The following is a 25,453-nucleotide window of genomic DNA, read 5'->3' as shown; positions in this document are numbered from 1 at the left end:
TAAAGGGATGGTAAGAAACTTGATCTCAGTTAAAATAAGATTGCTTCCTTTCTGCCCTCCTGAAGGATGTGCAAAGGTCCCTGGGTTTTACACTAACGAGATCAATCATAGAAAGATCTCTGTAGACCCAGCAATCCCACTGCTGGGTATGCATCCAACGGAAATGAAATCAGTGTATCGAAGGGATATCTGCACTCTCATGCTGATTACAGCGCTATTCACAATAGCAAGATATGGAACCAACCTAAATGTCCATTGGTGGTTGAACGGATATAGAAAATGTGGTGTATCTACACAAAGGAATTCTATTCAGCCTTGAAAATGAGGGAAATCTTGTTATTGGCAACATGGATGAGCCGGGAGAATGCTACGTTAAGTCAAATAAGCTAGGTGCAGAAAGACAAATATGGCATGACCTCACTTTTACAGTTATGTGTTGCAAAATGATGCTTCTGTCAACCACAAACCGCATGTACAACAGCAGTCTCATAAGATTTTAGTGGAGCTGAGAAATTCCTATCGCCTAACGACTTTGTAGCCATCCTAATATCATAGTGCAATGCATTAGTCCAATATTTGTGGTGATGCTGGTATAAACAAACCTACTATGCTACCAGCCATATAAAGTAGAGCACATACAATTAGGTGTAGTCTATAACACTTGAGAATAATAAGCGACTATACTATTGGTTTACGTATTTGCTATATTTTTATTGTTATTTTAGAGTGTACCTCTTCTAGTTACAAAAAAGAAGGTTAACTGTGAAACAGCCTGAGGCAGGTCTTTCAGGACATATTCCAGAAGAAGGCATTGTCATCAGAGGAGATGACAGCTCCATGCATGTCATTGACCCCAGAGACCTTCCAGTGGGACAAAATGAGGAGGTGGAAGACAGTGATATTGTTGATCCTGACCCTATGTAGTCTTAAGTTTCTTAGTTTTTAACAAAAAAGTTAAAAAAAATTTTAAAATAGAAAAAAGCTTATAGAATAAGTATATAAAGAAAAATTCTTTTTATACTTATACATTGTGTTTATGTGGTAAACTAAGAGTTAATATAGGAGTCAAAAAGTTAAAATGTTTATAAAATAAAAAGGATATAAGAAGCTAAAGTTTATTATTGAAGAAAGAAACATTTTAGAAATAAATTTTAGTGTGGCCTAAGTGCACAGTGTTCATTACCTCTCTAGTAGTGTACAGTACTGCCCTGGGCCTTCACATGTACTCGCCTCTCACCCAGAGCAACTTCCAGTCCTGCAAGCTCCATTCATGGTAAGTGCCCTATACAGTTGTATCATTTTTTATCTTTTATAGCATATTTTACTATACCTTTTCTATGTTCAGCTAAATTCAGATACACAAATACCATGGAGTTACAATTGCCTGCAATATTCAGTACAGTAATGTGCTATATAGGTTTGTAGCCTAAGAGCGATAGGCTATACCCTATAGCTTAGGTGTGTAGTTGGCTGTTCCGCCTAGGTCTGTGTAAGTACACCTGTGATGTTCTCACAATGACACAGTCATCTAACAACGCATTTCTCAGAACAATACATTTCTCAGGACGTGTCCCTGTCATTAAGCAATGTGTGACTCGGCGTAGAATCCAAAAAAAGTTGAACTCATAGAAGCAGAGAGAAGAAGGGTGAGATATCATGGGCCTAAGTGACAGTGGGGGTTGGGGAGATGGTAGTCTAAGGAATCAAAATTTCAGTTAGAAAGAATGACTAGTTCAGAGGGTCTGTTGTACAACATGGTTACTATAGCTGATGACAATGCATTGAATACTTGAAGATTGCTAAGACAGATGTTCTCATCACAAAAAATTGATAATGGATCTATTAATTTGCTTGATTTAACCATTCAACAATGTATACATATATCAAAATATCATGTTGTACATCATAAATATATAAAATTTTATTTGTCATCATCATCATCATCATAAACAAAGACCTCTGTAGGCACTCAATAGCATTAACTCCAAGCCACTTTGGGCCTCAGGCATGGTGATTGGTTTTCTGAGAATGAGAGACCACATGCCTATGGCCCAGCCTTCCTGAGGGGCCAGTGTATCGGGGCTGGGTCAGTCCACAGATTCTCCTCTGTCTACCTCCCCGTCTTCCCTGGAGGTTTCCTGGCTCAGGCCACTTTACCTATCCCCATTCTCCAAGCCACAGAGAACTTCCCAGCCAACTATGATGTCAGTTCGCCTATTTTTTGAAAGAAAATATCTTGGGAGAAAGAAGAGCATAAACTTTCTGGGGCATAAAGTGCCCCTTACCACTGTGTGGGCGTGTCTGGGTGTGTGTATCATGATGGGGGAGGGGCGGAGATAGAAGCAAAGCAGAGAAAAAATTGCTTTAATTCCTTCTGCTCCTTCTAAAATAATAAAATAAAATAGAAATTAATATACCAATAAATTGTCCTTTCAAACAGTCTTACATGTGTCATTTATTTTGCCACATTGAGATTTTATTGTTATGTTCAGTTTTGAGTCTCATTGTTTTCAATTAATAATATATCACCAACAATTTATCATGTCAGTAAATAGCATTTGAAATAATATTTAATGACCTTGTAGTATTCTGTCATTGGAGGAATAATAATTTATGCAAATCTTCTCCTTTGTTGGAAACTTAGCTTGGTTAACACTATTGTGAATAATGCCACAATCACCATCCTTATACCTCGATCTCTTGATGTCTCCTTCTGATGATTATAATATTATTTCAAAGAATGGAAACTCAAAGAGTCTGAACTACTTTTATCATAGTGCCTGTGTCATCTTACTCTTGCATCTTGTGACATCAATATAATAAACTGTTATTCATTTTTACCAATATTTTAGATAAAAAGGTGCACTGCATTGTTTAATTTGTATTTCTTTGCTTATTAGCTAAGTCAAACACTTTTAACATTTCTTGATTATCATGTATGCTTCTATTTTGTGACGTGGTTGGCTATGTGTCCTTTGTGCAGATGTATTAATATTATATAATATGATCCCTATAACATCTTAAGAGAGATATCAACATCCTTATTAAAAATCCAGTAGAGGTGATGAAGTTGAATTTCAGAAAAGGTCTAAGGTATCACAACAATATAAAGACAAGCTGGAATATTGAGCTCAGGTTGGTCTGATTCCAAAACCTGTGTTACCTTCATGCAGTACTGCCTTTGAACCAGCCCAGCTCTACCTTAATGGAAGATACATGTTGATTTGTGTCCTTCAAGGGTCAAAATTTCCACATCAAGCCAAGTAAAACTTGTGATTATTATGTTTGGGTAGATCATTTTAATTGCTGAATCAAAACTTGGCTTTGCAACTTAAAGTGACAGAACTTCCTATTAACTAGAAATAGAAAAGTCACAAACTGCATCCAGTAGGTGAGATTCTCATCCAATAGAAGAGAATGAGTGAACGGATTCAAAGGGCCAGTGGAAAACCATGTAAAATAGCTTTTTTTTTTTTTTTTTTTTTTTTTGATATGGAGTCTCCCTCTGTAGCCAGGCTGGAGTGCAGTGGTGAGGCTCACTTCACCTCCCAAGTTCAGGTGATTCTCCTGCCTCAGCCTCCCGAGTAGCTGGGACTACAGGCATGCACCACCATGCCTAGCTAATTTTTGTATTCTTAATAGAGATGGGGTTTCACTATGTTGGCTGGTCAGGTCTTGTACTCCTGACCTTGTGATCTGCCCGCCTTGGCCTCCCAAAGTGCAGGGATTATAGGCGTGAGCCATTGCTCCCAGCCTGTAAGGTAGCTTTTTTGATTTACCTCAAAGAATCCTGCTGTTTAAAGTCCTTGTTTAAACTCTTCAGTGGCCCCACCAAGAAGACTTGCAGCGAGGGACAGGCACAGTCCTAACCCCTGTGAGAGTGGTATCACATCCATGTTCTGTTTTTCCCCCGGAGAGATATTTCTCACTAAATCCTCTTTCCCGTCATTTTGACTCTTGTGGACCTTTTTTTTCCTCCTTGTGGCTGAGCATTTTTGGAATCAAGAAACTGATTCTCATTTTCCTTGGACCATCTGCATCTGGGTCAGGCACCCCGCTTTAGAATTTCATATCATTAAGACTATGTGCCTCAAAGAAAATTTTCAATTTAGCATAATGGTTCAGTTTAATATGAAATGCCATTTCTTCCATCCAAATATTGGCTGCAGAGAGATGGGTTCTTCTATTAACTATTAGGTTTTTTTTCTCTCAGCTCACACCACACAGGACTGGGAGAACTGTGTACCCCATATGAGAAGCAGTCACAGTCAGGAACCACAAGAACTGGGAAATAATGGTGACGACTTGGGAATGAAATATAGGCAGACACCTAATAAGGGCGCAGTGGCTTAGAGTCCAAAGTGATGACATGTGAGTAGGGTCAGGAGGAGATTCTGTGGCATCTGCTCCCACAAGGACTTGGCTTGTATTCTGACTGAGCTGAGGAGACAGTGGAGCATTTTGTGTTGAGAAATGATGTAATTATGTGATTTGAATTATGTTTTTGAAGGATCACTCTACCATCAGTGTTGAAGATATATCATGGGGGTTGGGGTGAGAAAGGGTAGGAAAAAGGAAAAAAGGTGGGGCCTTTATTAGAGATGATGGGACATGGACCAGGATGGTTCAAGTGGAGGTGGTGAGATGGACTCAGGCTCAGGAATTTGAAAGGTGCGGCTAACAGGAGCTGCTGAGAGTTCATTAAACTGATGTCAGGGAGGACCAATGGTTAGTGCAAAAGCAAGCATGTACAAACAGCAAGTGTTGAAAGGAGATGAAGGTTATAGGGTCTGTGTGGGATGAGATATAGATAGATAGATAGATAGATAGATAGATAGATAGGTAGATAGATATTTTTTTTTTTTAAGAAAGAGTCTCAGTCTGTCACCCAGGCTGGGGTGCAGTGACACAGTCTTGGTTCACTGCAACCTCCACCTACTAGGCTCAAGAGATTCTCCTGCCTCAGCTTCCCAAGTAGCTGGGATTATAGGTGTATGCCACCATGCTGGGCTAATTTTTGTATTTTTAGTAGAAACAGGGTTTTACCATGCTGGTCAGGCTGGTCTGGAACTCCTGATTTCAAATGATCTGCCCGCCTCGGCCTCCCAAAGTGCTGGGATTACAGGCATGAGCCACCGCATCTGGCCAAGTTCTGTTGTATTTGGAGTGCTCTGGATTTGAACAAAAGTAGTCTGATTCTAGTACCTACACTGCTTTATTTTATAAACTTTTTAAAGTTGACACTTAAAAAACCTGCACAATCTGATAAATACAACTTGGAGTTTTGAAATATACACTTGTAAAACTATCACCACAATCATGATAATGCACCTTTGTGTTATCCACAAAAATTTCCTCATGCCCCATATAATTTCTCCCTCCACCTAATCCCAGGACAACTTCTAATCTGCTTTCTGTCACTGTAGATTACATTTCTTAGAATTTTATACCAATGGAATCATACCTGCATTACTTTTTTTGTGGAGCTTATTTCACTCAGCATAATGATTTTGAGACACACGCATGTTGTTGCATATATTGATGATTAAGTTTTGCATATAATATGAGGTAAGGGTTAAAGTTAATTTTTATTTTATTTTTTTTTTACATAGTTGTTTAATTGTTCCAACACCAGCCATTGAAAATATGATCCTTTCTACTTTGGATCCTTTGCCAAAAATCAATTGCCCTTCAGTATGTGTATCTATTTTTGGACTTTCTGTTCTGTCCATTGACCACTGGCTGGTGGAAAGATTGTCTATCCCAGCAGTGCCACACTATCGTAGTAACTGTAGCATTATGGTTAAATTTGAAATAAAGAGGAGAAAGTTCTCTGACTTGCTCTGTTTTTGAAACTTTGTTTTCACCTTTCTAGGCTCTTCACATTTTCACAGGTGTGGGACTAGGGTGAGACAAGTGAGGCATCCAGGACACAACATTTAAGACTAGTTCACTCTCAAGTTTGTGATAGTGCCTTACCCTAGTTGAGGCCCTGCATTTTCATATGTATTTTAGAATTAACTTTTCAGTTTCTGAAAAAAATCCTGCTAGGATTTTAATTTCAATTGTGTTGAATTGGCATCTTAACAATATTGTCTTCTAGTTCATGAACAAAATATATCTTTCCATTTATTTAGGTATTTATTAATTATTTTTAGCAATGTTTTACACTGTTAAGTGTACAGATCTTATTGTTAAACTAATCCAAATGTATCTAATAAGTTTCATGCAATTGTAAATGGTGTTGCTTTTTTTCATTTAAGTTTGCAATTGTTTGTTATTAGCATGTAGAAATACAACCGGTTTCTGGATGATGACCTGGTGTTCCTCATCTTGCTAAAGTCACTTCTTAGTTCTAGTAGCTTTTTGTTTGAGGTTTCCTGGGATTTTTCTATATAGACTATCATGCCATCTATGAATATGGACACCTATCATTATTCCTTTTCAATCTGGATCTCTCTCACTTATTTTTCTAGCTCTGTTGCCCTGACTAGAACTTCCAGCGCAATGTTGAGTAGAAGTAATAGTAATGGATATCTATGCGTTTTTCCTGCTCTTAGCGGAAAGAATTCAGCCTTTTATCATTAATTATGATGTTAGATGTAGGTTGATCGTTCATATCCTTTATCATGTTGAATAAGTTTTATTTCTAGTTTGCTGAGAGGTGTTTTTTTTTTTCAACATAATTGGATCTTGAATTTTGCCAAATATTTAAAAATATTTTTGTGCATCTATTGAGATAATCATGTTTTTTTTTTTTTTTTTTTTTTTTTTAATTCTGTTAGGGTGGAGAACAGAATTGATTCATTTTCAAATGTAAAACCAAACTTGCAGTCCTGGGATGAATGTTTTTGTCTTTTTTGAAGAAAATTTTGGATTTCAAATAAAAATATTTTAGCTAAAGTATTGGCTAAGATATGTTAAAGAAATTTTAAATCTATAAATTTTGTATCTATGCCCAGAGATACAAAAATTGGCTTTAGTTTCTTATCTTATAAACCCTTTGTCTGGTTTTGCTATCAGGATAGTGATGGCCCCTGAAATGAGTTGTGATTTGTTTCCTCCTCTTCAATTTTCTGAAAGTGCTTGTGTAAAATTGGTATTCTTTCTTCTATAAATGCATGTAGAATTCACCAATGACATTATCTGGGTCTGAAAAGGTTTCTCCGAATACCCGTCATGGGAAGATTTTAAGAACAAATTCTATTTCTTTAGTGGATCTAGGACTATTTCAGTTATATTTTTTGTCTGAAGAATTTTTGACCTTTTATTTTTCTAAAAACATCTTTCTTTTGCTTTGTTTTTACAGATATAAAAATCTAGAAAAAATATAGTTTTTTGTTTTTTTTCTTTTCATACTTAAAAGATGTATCATGGACTTCAGGCTTGCCTTGATGAGAAGTCAGCTCTCAATCTTAGCTTTATTTCTCCCTGCATATAGTGTCGTCGTCTTCTATCTACCTTCAGGATTTTTTCCTTGCCTCTCTGGTTATGTGCTTAAGCGCGCTTTTCATCAAATTTGGATATCTTTTTCTCTCTCTCCTTTCTGTCTTCTCCCTCATGGACTTGAATGACATGTATATATTAGGCTGATTGAAATGATTCCATTCTCACTAATGAATGCTCTGTTGATTTTTTTCCAGTTTTTTTTTTTTTAATCTCCGTGATTCATTTTGGATGTTTCTATTGCCATACTTTCAAGTTCATTGATTTTTCTTCTACTGTGTCTAATGTACTGTTAATTGTATCCAGTGTATTTTCATTTCAGATATTACATATTTTATTTGTGAAATCAAATTTGTGCCTTTTATTTTTCTCCCCATCATGCATGTTTTGCTCTATCTTCTTGAACATATGGCATGCGTTTATAATATTTATAATATCTGTTTCAGTGTCCTGTTTTACTAATTACCATCTACCATCTGCATTATTTCTCGGTGTGTTTCTATTGATTGATTTTTATCCTCATTATGGATTGTATTTTCCTGCTGTTTTACATGCTTGGTAACTTTTGATTAGATGCTAGACATTGTGCTTTTACATGTTAGGTGCTTGATCCATTGTGAGTCCTTTAGATTCTTTCTCCCTCCTTGGGACACAGCTAAATTACTTTGAATATTTTGATTTTTGAAGACTTGCTTTAAAGCTTTGTTATGCCCATCTCTTTAGTCTGTTGCTAATTTGGCCTATTTCTAAGGATTGCTGTACCTGCTCCTTTCAGATAGCCCTTTTCCTGGACTCGAGATTTCCTCACACGCCTATGCTAATCAATACTCAGCTAAGTATTCAAAGAGAATTTTCTGCAGATTTCTGGAGAACTTGTAGATATCTCTTCTCTGGAGTTCTACCTTATGAATTCTAAATGCCTTGGCCTCCTAAAACTCTAAGCTTTCTCTTCAGCTCATGGAGATTATTCCTTTGGCATACTCTCCTTTGGAAAACCCATTCCTGAGCTTTCCCTTCCTTTGTTACAATGGAGGAAGTCTCTGTAAGCAACAGGCTCAAGCCCACCTCATTTGTTTCTCTTCTCTTGATCATCACTGTCTAGTTATGCCTGCTTTCCAATGTTTGAAAACGTGTTTCATATATTTTGTTTGTTTTTAGTTATTTAAGATGACAGGAACATTTAGCCCCTATTAATCCACCATGGCCAGCATTTGCACTCTTAATCCCCATGCTATATTTTCTTCTGAATGTGTGTTTTAGATCTTTACACTTGGGTCTACAAAATTGGATCTTGTTCAGATAAAGGACTTGATCTGTTAAATACAGGGCTATAACTCCAGAATCATGACACTTCAGGGCTCTGGGCCATGCAATTTTATTTCTAAATAATCTTTGGAAAGTTTTTTTGGGGTAATTTTTTAGGATTTTAAGTTATCTATGCAATTAAAATTATAATTATCTGTCAGCTCCTCAGGGATTAAAAAAAAAAACATGAGGTGTTAATGTGAAACATAAGGTCTCATTTTCCTAGTGGTAGGGATAGTTGTGCACAAATAGAAGAAGATTTAAATGTTCTCCTGAGATAAACAAATAGGTATTGCAAACAAAATAATTAAAGTGGTTTGTAACAGGCAAGCAAATGAGGACTGTGAAGGATCAGCTGCTATTCTATGTATTTTTCTGTTTGAATATCTGCCTGGGGAGTAAACTGTGAATTAAAGGGCTCAGCCAGCTTTCAAAATTTTAACAGCAGAATGAAAAGAATTGGCTTTGAGTTATGGAGATAGTCACTCAGGTTATAGTTTAAATATTGAAAATTCTGAGGTTCACTGTGTGTGTATTTAATTCTAAAGAACTCCTGTCCTCCCTTCTCCTTTTTCCTTTCTCTCTTCCTTCTTTTCTCCCTTGCTCTTTTGCTCTTTCCTCCTTCCTTTCCCTTCCCTTTGTCCTTCATGAGTATTTACCAGGCCTGGTGCTCAGTGCTAGCAAGATAGCAGAGCAGAAGAAATTTGCCATGCCCTGGAAGAGCTGGTTCTGGTAGCTCTATCTAACTTTAGCATAGATAGAGTGATAGATTATTACCGGCAATTTCCTTTTGGTTTTGGAGGCACAGTGAGAATTTACAGTAGACCTGAACTAAATCAAAATTGTTGGTTATACAATGAATGACCAAAAATCCTTATGAATTTTAGATCTGAACTAAATAAAAGTTGTGGGCTAAACAATGAACGACCAAAAGAGCCTTATGAATTTTAGATCTGAGTTAATGGAGTTTCTTTATGCATTTCTTAAAACCCATTTTCTTTTTATAAATTGACATATAATAATTGTACATATTTAATGAGGGTAGAATGTGATATTTTCATACACATATACATTGTATAGTGATCAAATCAGGGTAATTAGCATATCCATCATGTCATATATTTACCATTTCCTTGTGTGGTGAGAACATTCAGAAATCTCCCTTGCAGCCATTTTGAAATACACAATACATTATTGTTAACTATAGTTTGCCCCACTGTGCAATAGATTACCAGAACTTATTTCTCTTAATAACACTAATCATCAGAGAAATGCAAAGCAAAACCACAGTGACTCACTAGATGGAAGGAATAAGTTCTGGTGTTCTGCAGCACTGTAGGATGACTATAGCTAACAGTGATATACTATGTAGTTTCAAATAGCTAAAAGGAAGATACTGAACATTCCCAAGACAAATAAATGATAAACGTTTGAGGTGATGGTTATGCTAATCACCCTGATCTGATCACTATGCATTGTATGAGTTGAAGCATCATTATGTACCTCTTGAATATGTGCAATTATTATCTGTCAACTTAAAAAATAGAACACAATGAGATGCTACCTCATTCATTATCAAAATGACTATTATAAAAAAGATAAAAGAAAGTATTGACAAGGATTTGGAGAAAGGAAATCTTTACACACTGTTGGTGAGAATGTAAATTAATATAAATTAACTATAGTTTGCCCCACTGTGCAATAGATTACCGGAACTTATTTCTCTTAATATCACTAATCATCAGAGAAATGCAGATTTCTCTGTATAACCATGATGAGAAACAGTACAGAGGTTTCTCAAAAAATTAAAATACAACTACCATATGACCCAGCAATCCCACTTCTGGGTATCCAAAAGAACGGAAATCAACATTTCAAAAGATATCTGAACTCTCATGTTTATTGCAGCACTATTCACAATAGCCAAGCCATAGAAACAACCTAAGTGTCCATCAACAGATGAATGGACAAAGAAAATGTAGTATATATCCAAAAGGGAATACTGTGCAACCATAAGAAAAAGTGAAATTTTGTCATTTGAGACAATATTTATGAACCTGGAAGACAATATGTTAAGTAAAATAAGCCAGGCACAGAAAGACCACTACTGCATGACCTCACTCAAGTGAAATCTAAAAAATATTGATCTCATAGAAGTAGAGAGTAGAATAGTGGTTACCAGAATCTTGGGAGGAGAAGGCTAAGGGGAGATTGGAGAGAAATTGGCGAATGGTTACAAAGATGAAACTCCTTTTCTGGGCCTGTTTCCATGTTGCTCTGCTGGGTGCAGGAGATTGTAGAAAGGGACACTTTTCTGCCTGTGATTGCCAAAACCCATTACCTGGAAAACTTCCTACTCAGCCTCTGCCCTGAGTTGTTGAACTGCACAGACTCTAGGTTTGCCATCCCTCCAACCTCCAGGCAAAGCTGTTTTAGCTTGTCCCAGCAGTTATTTTAGTGCTTTTAAAATCCAGGTTTAGACCTGCAGAAGTTTGCATTTCTGATGCAACTTAGAGCATATTTCAGGAATATCATATCTTGAAAAAGTCAGAGTAAGGTTAGCAATTGCTAAGCCACTTTTGGGAACTGCTTTGACCTACCTTGAATGTTCTGAGTCCACTGGAATTAAAGGAAATTGAATGAGCAGGGGTGGGTCAAATGAGGTTTTGATGATTTAGAATTTGCTAGGTAGAATTTGCTATGGCAGAAGTAGTAAGCCCAGAGAAGATGAAGGAAAAAGAGGAAAAGAAAAAGAGAGGGAGGAAGAGTGAGAGACAAAGAAAATAGTAAAAACGAAAGGAAAACAGAAAGTAAAAGTAGGTGACAAGAAAGAGGGATGAGGAGAGAACTGAGGAGAAGGTGGCTAAACCTCACAGATAGCCCACCTAAGCATGTCCATCACCTATAAATAACCAACCCACCGGAGGAGCTCCAGTAACTGTCCTCAGTGCGGGTCCCTAGGCTCATTGGCAGGGAGATGTATACTGTGTGCTCATGGTTAAATGTGATTGAACAAAATAGAGTAAAATGTGAAGAAATACACATTGGTCAATAAAATGGAGTAAGCCTCTCGAAATGCAGTTCTCGGGACTTTGGACTTCTCTGGCTGATATAGCAGGTTCTCTCAGTAAATCGGTAGACCTGAGAAGCGTTTGCAAGAACTGAGAAGAGAGCCTGTCCCTCCACATGCTAGTATTTAGGGAGAGGAGTCTGCTGTGGATTGCTGGCTGTGCTGATTGGGTCCACTCATGGGAATGGGGTGTGATGGAGGAGGTAGATGGGAAGCAACTCTACTAGCTGAACTCTGGGCCACCAGGGTATGAGAACAGGCAGAGTACTGGCTCTACTGTGAGCAGAAGCTATTTTGTCATTTATACAAACAAAGGAAGCTGCACTACTTTTCAAAAAATGATCCATTTTATTTAATAACAGAATTGTGGAGTCCTGTTTTGATGTCCTGGCAAGGGGTTAAGGGTTCCTAAGATTTATTGGAGATGAGGAATGGCAAAGAGCTAACTGCAAATTGGGATGGTCCATTATGGGCTTTTTTAGGGTTATAGAAGAGGCTATAGGAGGAATGGGATGATGGGAAGGGCAGAAAAAGGGCTGTTTTGGCTTGCATGGAAGCCAGGTAGAAGCAGATCTTTGATGGATATCAAAGGTTGTAGAAAGAAGTTTAGCTTTTGGGTTAGATGAATAAGGAGGACTCATTGCAAAAATTTTGAATGAAATCCACTGAATTTTGTCAAAACCCTTGGAAGTACTATTATTTCATGTATACATGATGCTCAAAGAAATTATTGCCTTGTCCAAGTTACACTACCAGTAAGAGGAGAAGCTGGGGTTGGAGCTCAAATCCACCTGATTTCAGACCCTACACTCATTGCTTCACTGCATAGTATCTTAGACCAGGGCTTCTCAAACATTAATATGCCTATGAGTCACCTGGATATTTTGTTAAAATGCAGATTCTGATGAGATAGGTCTGGGGTGGGTCCTGAGACTGCATTTCCGACAAGCTCCCAGATGATGCTGATACTATTTGCCCGTGGATCTCACTTTAGGAAACAAAAGGGCTCTCTTTGGCAAATTTCTGTGGCTTATACAAATCAGGGAGACTCATGCCTACCCCATAAGTTTTTAGGGGACTGCTAATGAGTTGGTGTGCCTCTGGTCAGAATGACTACTCAGAAGATGCTCCTTCTTCCACCATCCTCTGTCCTGGAGATGTAACCAGTGCCAAGCTTTGGCAGTGTCTCCCACCCTCTCTTTCTACCCAGGATGTCCTGATCCCCATGGAGCTTTGGCCTGCTTTGCCCTTGGTGGTCTGTAGGGATCTGAGTGCAATACACTTTCTGAAAGGCCTGTTGACTTCAGTGGAAGTTATTCTTTCATCACGACTTTATTGAATTCTTTTATTTTCTCAACATTTTTTAAGCCAGCCTTGCCTGAAGTTTCTCTGCTGTCATCAACTTAGATTACTGACACCATGGTTTGGAGGAAGAAAATAAACTTTATTATTTCTCCAGAGATGGAGTAACGCTGGTATCACACAGATGTTTGATAGATCTAGGTCTTCCTAAGGAATAAAAGGAAATGACTAATAATGTGATTGCACAGCTCTATGTAAGTTTAGAGATTTATAAATGTTTAATAATATTTTTCTCTGATTTCAGAAGTTTCCAAAATGTTACTGAAGTTTTGCAGATCAGACAAAAACTTATTTGTATATGAGTTTTGCACCTGGTTTGCCAAAATATATATTTAGAAAAAAGAGATCCTTACTATGTTAATTGTCACTTTGAAAATTTCTCTTCATTATGAAACTTTATCCTCTTTGCCCCTTAACCTGGCTTGAAGTGAGATCTTTGCAGTTATTCTTTCTCTGTTTTTAATAAAATATTTCTAGGAAGCTTAAAAGGTACAGAGAGGAATATAACAAATACCCATATGTCCATCATTGAAATTTTGCCACACTTGAGATTTCATATTTGGAGAATGGTCATTTTGGATACCATGAAAGTCTGTTCTCTATCCCGTTTCAAGTCCCATTAAAGTGTGAATCAGTAAGGTTGTTTTGACTACAGTAACAGAAAAATATGAATGAAATTTCCTTGGACAGTCTAAAAATTTATTACTTCACTTTATAGGTGGTTCAGAGATAGGTCATAAGGTTTCAAGGTAAGGTCATTCAGAGGCTAAGGGGCATCTTCAGTATCTCTGCTCTTTGCAATGTGATGGGCCGGCCCTGAAGTGGACTCTGCCCAGAACTCAAATATCTAAAGGAAGAAAGGTGCTATCTCTTCTAGGTCTTCTTCTTAGGATTGAGAAAACCATCTCAAAACCGAGCATGGAGAATGCCCTCATGTCTCAATGACCACAAATGGGGCCATGTTTCTCTTAAAACTGGGACAACCCAGGTTGTCTGGAACCAGGCAGGACACAGCTCTAGTTCTGGGTATCCTAGAGGGAAGGGCCCCCTGGGATTGCCGTAGCAGGGAGGAAGTGGCCAGAGTCTCAGGCAGGCAGCAAATCTGCTGGTTATCTCCCTCTTTTCCCCCAGGGACAGCTACTGGCCTGAAGCTGGGTGCGTCCTCATCTAAGTTTTTGTTATGCTATGACTATATCTTTACTATAAATGTACCTTATTTTACATATCGCTCCATAACTTATTCCTCCTTTCCTTTCTTTTCTGCTTTCCTTAACTCTGTCATCCATATCGGTACAGGTGACGAAGTAATGCTGCAGATGTATTCAGTCATCTTTCTAGCTGTGTGGTAGTCCATCATATTAATTCCATTGCTGCTTCTATTATTTCTTTTTCTGTTATTACATCAGAGGCCCAAACGGACGGGAGTAAGAAATAGCTGAATCTGACAGTTAGTGAAACTCTTGTGTCTCCAAATTATCCCATTGATATTATCATCATTTTTATTCTTCTCATAGTTAGCAACAAGGAGCAATTTAGAAACCATTACTAGCCTCTATATCAGTAATTCATCACCTTTTTGTTTTGATTAAAGGCTTCTTTGAAAATCCAATATAGCCTATGGGCTTTCTCCACAGGGAAATGCACATATACTCATATATTTTACACTTTTCAGTATGGTAAGTCCTCCTGAAGCCAGCCATATACCTTGGCTGAATACACATGCTCCTTCTGGACAGGGGAAATCACATCTTATCCCCTTAGTGTGCTCTATAAGAAGGACAGTTTTGCTCTGAATCAGTGAATTAAGCATGTGCCTTTTGGGAGAATGGGAGGATTGGCTTTTCTTTAGAATTCTAACTTTTCTTTGGTCTTAACACTTTGCAAGTGAAGTAGAGATTTGTGGAGGTTTCTTAATAATTTATTTGACTCAAAATGCAGATTTTTAAAGATTCAGTGCATTCTCAGTAGAGAATTAGAGACAGTGATTATTTTTATTATGTAGCGCATGAAGCAATTTCTCACATTTTAGTGTATTCACAGAAATCTTTTATTAAGTATACTATAAGGCAATAAAAGAGTCTTTTTTTTTTTTCACTTTCTGATGACTGGTAAAAAGGATATGATGTCAACTTGAAACTCCATCCCTCATTTCTTCCATACTTGTTTTTGTTGTTACAATATTCTGGTTATTAAATTGCAAATACTTCTCCCATTGAAAATGGAGCTAGATCCACCAGTATTTTGCCATCAGTTGATTCCAATTTCATCATCAGTTAATGCTGCAAATTCTAAATTTTACCTAGTTCTAAAGATGACCATTTGAAGCCACCTTAGCTTAAGTTACTGTCATCTCTCACAGGGCTAATCTCTTGAATGAGCAGTACTGATGAAAGAATTTATGGGTGGAACATAATAGCTTGTAGGAGAGGAAGTAACAGAAATTTAGGAACATATTTCTGGAGCAACAAACAAAACAAAGTGGAATCTATAGAATGTTTACCTCCTTTCATTCACTATAGTGAGATGATTCAAGAATACAGTTTGGATTAGGCCCAATGGAGGAGAGTGCACATGCTTCCCTTGAGCCCCTCAGAAAAAGCCTGCTTTCTAATGTTAATGACAGGAAACTTAAGAAAAGTCAGTCAAATGAAGTAAATATAAATTATAGCATAATAACTGAGGTTTAGTCAGTCACAAAGTCAAAATATATAGGGAGCTATATGGGAGGCAGGTGTGTGTTCCAGAAAAAGACCAGAGTCATGAGCTAAAGAATTTAAATTCCCCTATCCCCCTACCCCCTACTATCCCTGTGTTCTCATTGTTCAGGTCCCATTTATGAGTGAGAACATGTGGTGTTTGATTTTCTGTTCTTGTGTCAGTTTGCTGAGAGTGACTGTTTCCAGCTTTACCTGTGTCCCTGCAAAGGACATGAACTCATCCTTTCTTATGGCTGCATAGTATTCCATGGTGTATATGGTGCCACATTTTCTTTATCCAATGTATCATTGATGGGCATTTGGGTTGGTTCCAAGTCTTTGCTATTGTGAACAGTGCCACAATGTAGGGGAGGGATAGCATTATGAGAAATACCTAATGTAGATGACAGGGTGATGGATGCAGCAAACCACCATGGAACGTGTATAACTATGTAACAAACCTGCATGTTCTGCACGTGTACCACAGAACTTAAAGTATAGAAAAAAAAAAAAGAATTTAAATTCCATGCAAAAGGTTTAGTAGTATGTCTTCATGAAAAAATAATTAGCCTGAATGACACTCACAAAAGGAAAAAGGATCAAAAAAGCCAGATATAATAATTTAAAAATATTTAAAAATAGAACCCATCAAGAGTAATATCTATGAAGGCCAAATATAAAGTGATAATAGGAACTACCAGCAATATGTGAGCTTCAAATTTAATTTTTGCCTTGCATATATTTGCCCAACTGTGAAAACCCTGAGCTTTTTTTCTTATGACTGTGCAACGAATAGGATGTATGAGATAAAAGTCTAAGAACTAAACAAATATGGAGCCTGATGAGAGATTTCTACATAAAGCTGGCAACATCTGTCTTCAGTGCAAGGATTAATGAGAAATGAGCAAACTATGCAGAAGGAGATGGCAAGGAAAATTTTCAGTCTTGACTGGAGTTGCATGGAAGGGGGAGTTTTCTTCAGAACTGATAACTCTCATGCAGGTTTCCACTATTTATGGTATCTTTAAAAAGCTGAAAGGAAAACTTAATTTGTAGTGGTTATAGATTCGTAGTGCTCCTAGTTAGGTTGTTGAAGCAAGCATATATAGTTTCTGAAGTAATGTGAATCAAACCCTTCATAAGAAAGTTCTAAGGAAAATGAGATTACATGCATGATGGAAAGAAGCAAGGACGAAAGAGACGGTGGGAGAGAAGGGGGCGGGGGGAGAGAGAGAGAGAGAGAATGGAAAAAAGAAGGAAAGAAAGAATTTGCCATGAGTGAGAACCAGGAAATAATAAAGTGCATTTTACTCAGATTTGAAATGACTTTGCTTATTTAGAATTATCTGACATAGAATATTAAATAAGTATGTTTAAATATGTTTCAAAAATAGAGACTGGAAAATATGAGCAAGGAATAAAAGGCATTTAAAAAGCAAAATGGAAAAGGAAATGAACAGAGCATCAGAAAATTAAAAGTCTAACAATTGAAGTTAGAAATCTTAGAGGAGAGATTGAACACCAAAGTGGATACATATGCAGAAAGAATTAGTGAACTGGAAAATGTGAAGAAATTATTTAGAATGAGGCCCAGAGAAACAAAGAGATAGAAAATATGAAAGAGAGATTAAGATACACGGAAGGTAGAATGAAAGAGTCCTACCTACTTTTGATTGGATTTCTAAAATGAAATATGAGATAATGGAGGAGAAAAAATAATAAAAGATGTCATGGCTTCTAATTCTCTAAAAGTATTGAAAGAAACCAAACATAAGACTCAGAAATCCCAAGAATCAGAAACAGAATAAAAATTAAAAGTCCATATCTGGGTACAGCGTAACATTCTACCATAGAACACCGAAGACAAGCAAAAACCTAAAAAGGCATCCAGATTCTGGATAGTAGAGAACTAAAGCAGATTTACAAGAAAAAAACAAATCCATTCAAAAGTGGGCGAAGGATGTGAACAGATACTTTTCAAAAGAAGACATTTATGAGGCCAAGAAATATATGAAAAAATGCTCATCATCACTGATCATTAGAGAAATGCAAATCAAAACTACATTGAGATACCATCTCATGCCAGTTAGAATGGCGATCATTAAAAAATCTGGAGACAACAGGTGCTGGAGAGGGTGTGGAGAAATAGGAACACTTTTACGTTGTTGGTAGAAGTGTAAATTAGTTCAACCATTGTGGAAGACAGTGTGGTGATTCCTCAAGGATCTAGAAATGGAAATTCCATTTGACCCAGCAATCCCATTACTGGGTATATACACAAAGGATTATAAATTGTTCTATCATAAAGACACATGCACACGTATGTTCCTAGTGGCACTGTTTACAATAGCAAAGACCTGGAACCAACCCAAATGCCCATCAATGATAGACTGGACAAAGGAAATGTGGCATATATACATCATGGAATACTATGCAGCCATAAAAACGATGAGTTCATGTCCTTTGTAGGGACATGGATGAATCTGTAAACCATCATCCTCAGCAAACTGACACAAGAACAGAGAACCAAACACCGCATGTTCTCACTCATAGGCAGATGTTGAATAATGAGAATGCATGGACACAGGAACATCACACACTGGGGTCCATTGGAAGGTGGGGGGCTAGGGGAGGGACACCGGGGGCAGGGAGGTAGGGGAGGGATAACATTGGGAGAAATGCCTGATGTAGGTGACAGGGAGATGGAGACAGCAAACCACCATGGCATGTGTATACCTATGCAACAATACTGCAAGTTCTGCACATGTATCCCAGAACTTAAAGAACAATTAAAAAAAAAAAAAGAAAGGCATCCAGAGAGAAAAGACACATCATCTACAAAAGAATGCCAGTTAAAATGATTCTTAATATCTGGATGCAGTGGGCTGAATAATGGACTCCAAAGATATCTAAGGCCTAATTCAAGAACCTGTGAGCATTACCTTATATGGCAAAGTACATTTTGCAGATGTGATGAAGTTAATGATCTTGAGATGGGGTGATTATCTTGGGTTATCTGGATAGGTCTTAAATGCAATCCCAGCATCCTTATAAGAGGAAAGCAAAGGGAGATTTGACTATACAGAAGACGAGGAGGTAATGCAACCATATGGACAGAGCTTGGAATGCTGTAGCTACAAGGCAGGGAATGCTGACAGCCACCAAAAGCTGGAAGCAGTGAGGAACACATCTCCCCCAGGGTCTCCAAAAGGATGGCATCCCGGCCACCACCAAGATTTCAACCCAGTGAAATGGATTTTGGCCTTAACGGTCTCTAGAAATATGACAGAATAAAATTCTGTTATTTTGAGCAACTAAGTTTGTGATAATTTGTTAATGCAGCTGTGGGAAACTTACACACTAGACAGCAATAGAAGCTAGAAGACAGTGTCATATTACTTTCCATGTTTTAGAGAAAATAGTAATCAACTTAGAATTATATCTTTCAAGAGTGAGATAAAAATAAAGGGATTTTCCAGCGAACAAAAACTGAGTTTATCACCAGCAAACCCAAATTAAAGGAAATTCTCAGTAATGTACTTCAGGAGGAAGATGATCCAGATGTAAGGTTTGAGGTTCCTAAAAGAATGCCTTACCAATAAACTAATGAATATTGCTTACATAGACAATATTGGCTTTATCAAACAATGGAAATAATGTGTAATAAGAAAGCATACATAAATAAATACTGGAGGTTTTTAGCATGTTAGTTGGGATATTGATGATTGAAGGTAAACATTAAAGAAGAGTGAAAATACTGATTAACTTCATACTTTCTTAAGTATACATATTAAAATATCTAGAATAACCAATAAAAGATAACATGGAGAACATAACTTCCAAGGGAGGGCAAATAAGTGAAGATAGGAAATAAATCATTTTAAAGGGAAACAAAAAAGGAATAAGGAAAAAATAGCAAAATATAATAGTATAAATAACTTGATAGAAAACCCAAATATATAAATAATCATAATCAATATAAGTGGATCGAGAGTCCTACTAAAAATTCAAATGTAAATGTAAAATATCAGCTATGTTATGTTTACTGGAAGTCCAACTAAAATGTGAGACAGGGAAAGATTGATGACAAATAGGTGGAAAAAGAGCAGGCAGATACTGACCAAAATAAAACTGGTGTAGCTATATTAATATCAGACACAATAGACCAAAGGCAAGGTGTATTACTAGAAATAAAGAGCATATCTATATAATGTTGACATTTAATTCAGCAAGGTGCTATAATTCTATACTGTGTGTAACTAATAAAAAAACTCTCAAAATATGTTAAAAATAGGCAATATTCAAAGAGAAATACACAAATTTTTAATGGACCCCAAAATGACCATTGACACCAATAAATGGACAATGAATGCACATAAAACATTCATATTATACAAACTGACCACATGCTAAGCTACAAAGCCAGCCTCTCTACAAAGAACCAAAGTTAGATGGGTTCGTAGTCTGGTTCTTACAAACATTCCAGAATCTGGAGAAGATATCTGCAGCATGTGACAAAGACTTTGTATCTAGAATAAAAAAAAATACAGTCTCATAAATTAACATGCAAGAGAACCAACTTAATGGAAATTGGACAAAAGCACAAATGCAGGAAAGGTAATACAAATGGTTCATAAATGTATAGAAAATATTCAACCCTATTAAGAACTAGGGAAATGAAAATAAAATTTAAAAATACTCCAGTGCCTACTTACCAGACTGTCAAATATTAGGAAATCATACAATATCAGGTGTAGGCAAGGATGTAGAGCAACAGAAACTTCCTTTATCACATATGATTATAAATTTGTAAAACCACTTTACAAAAAGGAAGAAACAAAAAATAGCAAAATATATAATATAAATAATATAGAAATCAATTCGAATATATAAATTTATTTTACACTTTACATATTTAGTGTTACCTAGTAAATTTGAATATGTTCATATTTTCTAATCAAGGAATTTTAATTCTAGATATATATCCGAAAGAAATTCTTATTCAAGCACACCAAAACACATGCACAAAACAATGTACATGGAAACATTGTAATAGCAAACAAAACAGTCAAATGGTAATCAACAATAGGGTGAATAAATTGTAGTATAGTTATACAATATGATTGTGCATACCTTCAAAAACGAATAAACTAGAGCTGTACCTATCAGCCATGAGTGAATCACAAATACTTAATGTTCAATCAGTGGTTACTAAACGTTGGTGTGTATTGGAATTAGCTGGAAAACTCATGGGGTCCCCAGAGACGTTGCTTGTTGAAGTGGGACAGGATTGGACCTTTGTAATTTTATTAAGTTCCCCAAATGATACTGATACACAACAAAGTTTGAGAAGCAATGTGTTAGAACACAATTACAAGAGGCATGCACACTGTTTAGCTTACCCAAAGCTAAGCAAAACAAATGAGACTAAGCTGTATATTATTTCGGTTACACTACACTAATCATAGCATGACAAAGGCTGCTTCTGTGAGGGGGAAGGAGTAAGCATTTGAGAAGGAGGCATCCAACCAAGATCTGGGTAATATTTTATTTCTTAGCTTGATGAAAGGCACACTGAAATCATTTTATTATTCACATTTAATGTATGTGTTTGTGCATAAGGTATATTTCGCAATATAAACTTAGAAAGTAATAAAGTACAAAAGCTTTACTTTGAGCTGGTGTACTCCAGTGAGCATCTGCATATGATGTGTTACTTTTGTTTGTGCTGCTGATTTACTGACTTCTAATAGTGGTGTATATACATTGTCTTGCTGCTTCTGCTCATTGACTGCACTACTGGAGGGAATGGGTGCCCAGGACAAAGGGAAAGTTTGTTTTCCAAACAGCCACTTGGATTGCCATTTGCACACTAAAGAAGGTCCTGAGGCCAGGGTGTCTCATGGTGGTACAGAGATTGACCTGATGTGTGCAGCCAGGAAGTGCAGCCCGGTGTGTGCAGCCTGACATGAGTGAGCAGGGAGTGAGTGCATCCCTATGCTCATCCCTGTGGCACTCAAGGGACCCAGGAGGACCAACAGGACAGGAGCAGGGCCTGACATAAAACTGCTGGAACTGGCCGATCACACAGGTTTGGGAGTGAGGCAAGGAGAAAAGTGACTTTTTTAATTGCCCCCAGGGAAGTGGGAAAGCTGCTTCTGTGGCTTCTTAGATTCTGATTGCAGATATCTCTGGATTGTGCAGTAAGAATAGTCCCACAAATTCGAGGAGGTGGGTGGGAGTACATTGGCAACCAGTGTACATGCTCTGACCCAGCGCACATGGATGAGAACTGGGTTAGGGAAAACAGGAAGTTCTGCAAGGTACCTACAGACCTTCACTGTGAGGAAGGCATATGGCGGCTAATGGGTTGGAATGGGGGCCTTCAGGAGTTCCTGGGTGAGGAGAATGGAAAAGAAACAGTGCAGACTAGGGCAGCTGGTGGCAGGGGCTGAGCCCACTTGATGTTGTAGCTGCCCTTGGCCTACTTAGCCACTTACTCCAGGTGCTGCCCCAGGTTGCCTGGGAAAGTGATGGTTGTGCTTACAGAAAAGTACCGTGCAACTCTGTAAGTCAGCTCCACTACAGATTTCCAGGCTCCTGATTGAGGTGTGAAGGGAGATCTCAGTGCTGCTGATTCTCCCTCCAGAAAGTTGAGGGAGCAGGGGAAGTTCAATCAAAGGACTTCTAGGAGAATGACCTGTTTTCCTACAGTACCCTCTGCCATCTAGAGAATGTGGGAAAAACGAAAGGCATGAGACAACCACTTTCTCTTGGAGGTGTACTGGCTCTGATTCACCCTTTTGTGCATAATTTAAATTATGGTCTTCATGACCTCAGGCTTTTTCTAGCTAAAAATTCCCTCCACAAGTCCTTTATATTCCAGCTTCAAGGTAAAACTAACAATCCACTCATTGCTTTTTCTTATTTTCTTACTTCCTGTTAGATTAAAATGTGATTTCTGTCATTCTGTATCCTGTGTTTGGGGCAGGGCCTTGGTCACCAAAGCAACTAAGAGCAGAGCTGAGCATGCGCATCCAGGCTCAGCTGTGCCCTCTGTTCCCCTCCCTGAAGCCCAGCTGTGTTCTAGCCCCATTCCATCTGGTAGTCCTGAAACATGGACATTGTCAATTTCCCCACCTTTGACTGTCTGTTGGTTCCAACCCAATAAAATCATCTTGAACAGTCTTTTGTCTGAAATACAGTTTAGTAGTTTAACCCTAAATCAATATGTAATAGCATTTTAGTTCTTTTGAAATCCCTGTAATTCAGCATATTTGGAAACTATTAATTTATCCTAAAAGAATACAACCCTTAATATTTTACTTACTTCCAGATCCAGCACGTGGTTTCAGCTGACCAGGCTTCACACACATCTCAGCTTCCTAAGACCATTCCTGAAATACATTGTTTACCATCTTACCCATAAAAATGTTATGTTCTTGTTTAAATGATTTTGAAGCCCTCATCCCTAATTCCTAACCTCATTAACTTCCTTTTTACCATCATATTATCTCAAAACTAGAATGTGTCACATGCAAGGAGAAAGATTTAAGACCTGTTTCAAAATGTAGCCATTTGTAAAGATTTTATCTTGTAATTTACCACTGATTTAGTCCCTTCTTAGAAAGAGTGGGCCAGATGTGGTGGTTCATGCCTGTAATCCCAACACTTTGGGAGGCCCAGGCAGGCGGATCACGAGGCCGAGTTCGATACCAGCTTGGGCAATATGGTCAAACCCCGTCTCTACTAAAATACAAAAAATTAGCTGGGTGCGGTGGCAGACGCCTGTAATTCCAGCTACTCGGGAGGCTGAGGTGGGAGAATTGCTTGAACTGAGATTGGACCACTGCACTCCAGCCTGAGTGACAGAGCAAGACTCTGTCTCAACAACAGCAAAAGAGTGAACCAGAGCTTTTCTTAACCTGCCTATGTCTCTCTTCCACCACTGAAATTGTTGGCTTATACAGACTATCCCTGACAGAATGGTTTGACTTACAATTTTTTGACTTTACAATGGCATGAGAATGATACACATTCAGTAGAATACCCAGTTTAGTGCCCATGAAACCATTCTGTTTTTCACTTTCAGTACAGTATTCAAGAAATCCTGTGAGATATTCAACACTTTATTAGAGAATAGGCTTTCTGTTGCGTGACTTTGCCCAACTGTAGGCTAATGTGAGCATTCTGAGCAAGGCTAAGCTGTGATGTTCACCAGCTAGGGGGATTAAGTGTATTTTTGATTTATGATATTTTCAATTACGATGGGTTTGTCAGGATGTAAGCCCATATTAAGCTGAGGGGTGTCTGTATGTGTTCATTTCCATTTTGTTGTAATTATCATATTGTACCCAGCTGCAGAGACAGGTGCTCTCTTCTTCCCCAGTTCTGTTCCTCTCTAATCCTCTCTCCCTACTGCAGTCAGAGGTTTTCAAAAATGTAAATCTGTGGCTTGTTGGCTTGTTTGAGCCTAAATCCTTTCAAGGTCTCCTCATCTCTCTTAGTATGGCCATTTTGTGGGGTGTACTGACCCTCTGTTCTCCCATCTGGCCCTGCATATGGCTCTAGCCCTGCCTCTGACCACTCTTCCTTCTGCCCTCACAAGCATTCCCCACAGCGGGGCAGTCACTCTGTCCCTCACCAGGTCACCTGAGGTTGTAGCATTTCACTCTCCCTGCTGCCTCTACCCTCTACCTGGATCAGGGAGCTATTGGCAGCTCCCTCCACCTTCCCTCTACAGCATCACCAACTCCTCAACTGCAACCCTGCCCTGCCTACTAGTGGCACTTTGGCTAACAAGTTCATTCTCCAGAACTTGTTAGCCAGAAACAAAATTCATATTAGTCAGGGTTCTCTAGAGGGACGAAACTAATAGGATCGATGTGTATATGAAAGGGACTTTATTAAGGAGTATTCGCTCACATGATCACAACGTGAAGTTCCGTAATAGGCTGTCTGCAAGCTGAGTAGCAAGGAAGCCAATCTGTGAGTCTCCAAACCTCAAAAGTAGGGAAGCCACAGTGCAGCCTTCAGTCTGTGGCCAAAGACCTGAGAGCCCCTGGCAAACCACTGGTGTGAGTCCAAGAGTCCAAAAGCTAAAGAATTTGGAGTCTGATGGTTGAGGGAAGGAAGCATCTAGCATGGGAAAAAGAGGCTGGAAGACTGAGCAAGTCTGCTCTTTCCAACTCCTTCTGCCTGCTTTATTCTAGCCATGCTGGCAACTGATTAGATGTTGCCCACCCAGACTGAGGGTGGGTCTGCCTTTCCCAGTCCACTGACTCAAATATCAGTCTCCTTTGGCAACACTCTCACAGACACACCCAAAACAATACTTTGCATCCTTCAATCCAATCAAGTTGACTCTCAGTATTAGCCATCACAAGTCTACCCCTTGTCAGATACCTCAGGGAAGCCCCTTTCTGGAAAGAGCTCCTGTGGTCTCCTTTCCTTGCTGCGTCTATGCTTCACAGTGGATCATACTGGGATCTACTGCCCAGAATTCCGAGGGATGTTGTGAGCACTAAAAGAGCTAATGTGAGCAAAGGGCTTTGTGCAAACAATATGGACAGCA

General features: G+C 38.2%; 1 protein-coding gene across 3 annotated transcripts in view; it reads left to right on the top strand.

Annotated features, from left to right (window-relative positions):
* Window positions 1–25,453, top strand: part of GRID1 (glutamate ionotropic receptor delta type subunit 1) — a 771,066-nt gene that overhangs the window by 477,057 nt on the left and 268,556 nt on the right. The window lies entirely within an intron of this gene.

Source organism: Sapajus apella, unplaced genomic scaffold (assembly GCF_009761245.1).
Source record: "Sapajus apella isolate SASKATOON/1434 unplaced genomic scaffold, GSC_monkey_1.0 scaffold163, whole genome shotgun sequence".
Lineage (NCBI taxonomy): Eukaryota > Metazoa > Chordata > Mammalia > Primates > Cebidae > Sapajus > Sapajus apella.
The sequence above is the reverse complement of the archived record's forward strand: the minus strand, read 5'-3'. Positions and strand labels throughout refer to the sequence as shown.